Source organism: Olea europaea, unplaced genomic scaffold, assembly GCF_002742605.1.
Source record: "Olea europaea var. sylvestris unplaced genomic scaffold, O_europaea_v1 scaffold1829, whole genome shotgun sequence".
NCBI lineage: Eukaryota > Viridiplantae > Streptophyta > Magnoliopsida > Lamiales > Oleaceae > Olea > Olea europaea.
This window is the reverse complement of record NW_019236053.1, coordinates 35,174-38,196: the sequence shown is the minus strand read 5'-3', so window position 1 is coordinate 38,196 and position 3,023 is coordinate 35,174.

The window sequence follows — 3,023 nt, the reverse complement described above, 5'->3', positions numbered from 1 at the left end:
TTAGGGATCATCCTTTTCAAATTTACCCACGCATGTTTAAATAACAATCTTTGCCACCAAAAAGGAAGGACGGTTTACCTAGTTTCCTTTGCAAGCCTTTTGTGTTTTAGTTGCATTCACTACAAAAAATTTAGGTACGGATTTTCCGTTTTTGATACCACGATATACATTGATATTACTCTTTACAAACGGAATATTAGCAACCACAAATCCATTGTTAATTTGGGAGTCGCTGATAGTTACCAATGGATCGTGCTATAGGTAAAGAGTAAACATTTTACCAACGAATTTTTCGTTAGTAAAAAGTAAACCTTTTATCAACTAATTTTTCGTTGGTAAAAATCTTAACTATTACCAACCGATTTTTCGTTGGTAAATGTCTACCATTACTATTGGTAAAAACTAGTGTTATACATAGCCGCATAGATATGAGGCGTGGTAAAAAAATTATTTATTCATTTTTTATCATTGTTATTATTATTTATTACAGTCCTAAAAAATTGTATAACCACTTATTGGACCACAAATTTATAGATGGCAACTCCAAAGACTTTGTTGTAGACTTCAGATGTGGGATAAGAATTCCTTTGAAATTAATTAATATTAGCAATGGCAATTCCCTTGGTAATATGAGCTACTCTTTACTCACGAAAAATCTGTAGGTAAAAGGTTGATATAGTTTTTTTAGAAAGAAAGTTGAATTACGTCACTTACGAAAATACTGTTGGTAAATAGTACATATATTAAACAATAACATTAGACATGGAACACATATTGGTAAAGAGCTACCACTTTTATCAACGAAAATTTCGTTTGTGATTTTCGTAGTTAAAAGTCGAATACCTTTACCAATGGATAATCCGTTTCTAATTACCAATGGATCCAAGCTAATTTTTTGTAGTGTTCGCACTCTTAGACTTTGCCTAGGAGATTGAGTCAGCATGATAAATTTCTTGGTTCAACAAATAGTCCTAAAAATTTGATTTTATTATTCATATTAAATATAGGACTTGTTTGTGTGTTTATTATTGAGCTACGAGTTTAAAGATGGCATTGTTTGAAAATCATTCTATTTCTTATGTTGTGGCTGACATGTACTGTGTTGAGAAGATGCACCACGGTTATAGCAATTTATTTGTGAGCTACTGGACCTATTTGCTTTCTAGGTTAGTGGTCTATTGTGCATTTAATGAGTGTGTTGACAACTCACAATCTCTCTAGTTGATTTTGAATTTTAATTGGTGCTCCTTAATATTAGATGGTTATGATTATTTGAGATAATTTGAACGGTCAAGATTATTGCTAAAATAATTCTATGGTTTACGCCTCTCGTCGGAACCTATAAATATATATTTCTCTTCTGTGAGTACCTTTCTCACTTCTTCTTTGTTGCTTTAGCCTTTTATGCTTAGTTTTTTCTCATGACCCATCATGATTATTGCTAAAATAATTCAATGATTTATGTAGAAGCCCGAAAAATAAAATAAAATTAGGCTCCTATTTTAATGTGACGATCTAGCATCAGGAGCCAGCCTATAGATGAACCTCACACTCGACCCACATAAGAAATGAAAGCTCAATATTAGTCCAACATGTTTTAAAATGAATTTATTTACAATCTTATGGTGGTTCAACGCGCAACCCAGGTTCAGCCACCATACATGTTTTTAAAAATTATTTGATGAAGTTGGACGGTATAATTTAATGTTTTTTTCCCAAAGATTGAACCGGACGGTGAAAATTTATTTTATGTATAGAAAAAAAAATATAAAATTGATTTGCATACATGTTATTTTTAAAATGACAAATATATATTATTATATACACACACATAACAACCATACGTTAAAAATAACTTTAGATTGAATAGTCAAACAATTAATCTAATTAGTTTGTATAGACAAGTCATTTAAATCCCAAAACTATACACACACGTGATCGCATATTATGCAATTTAAACTCTTTGTTTTAAAATGCATTCAAGTTCTTTTAATTTGAGTGGAAATGAAAAGGCATAAAGTGTAACTTTGATTGTTAAATGCTGCGAACGTTTTTTTTCTTGAAATTGGGGCTGATTTTCCGTTTTCTTCAAGCTATTCACATTCCTTTAATTTAGATTATATGTGATATAAAACAGCCCAATAGTTAATGCAAATGTAATTGCACTTTACTCTCAATTCCTTAGGTGATTCCACCGTTTTTTTTAAAAGACAAATAAAGTGTAGACTTTTCATTTTCTCCAAATTATTCCTATTCCATTCCATACTTATCTTTTTATACAAGTTTCACAAAAAAAAAGGGTGCAACTTTGATCACGGAAAAGATTTTTTTAAATAAAAAAAAAAAAAGAAAGGAAAAGCTTTGGATTCCATCGGGAAACAACATCCACCAACCAACTTCAACGATTCAAAAGCATCAAACGAAGGTAGGTTGAGGTGCAAGTTTTATTTCGTTTTCAAATTTGATTTTTCATTAAAAGTTGAATAAAATGGTACCTCCAGGTACGGTGTTTCAGCACTACTATAGTTTGAATGATCATTCTCCGGCTCTACATGTTATGATAGTATTATAGATATCGGATTTTGCTGAAAATCCATATACATGTGACAGTATGAATCCATGGTTCGAATTTTCTAATTTGATTACGAAATGCACAGATGATATCTATTGAGTTTCAAACTCATGAGTTAAATCCCTTCTTACAGGTTGATATTGTTCTTTTATTGGGGGCGCGGATGATGGTGGTTGAAGATGCTATTTGACATGGAAAAGTCGGTGAATTAACAACTTTAAATTGATTATGAAATATCTCTGTTTCCTATTAATTACTTTTCTATGGACATCTTATATGAAACTATTTTTACGAACATTTTCTTATGAATAGGTTATGTTCAAAAATATATATATGATCTAGAATTTACTTACGAAACACCGTCTACAAAAAAAAAATGTCAACTATTTAATGTTACTGTTTTCTTAGAAATTTTAGTTTCTGCTCAGATTTTAAAAATTCATAACTAATT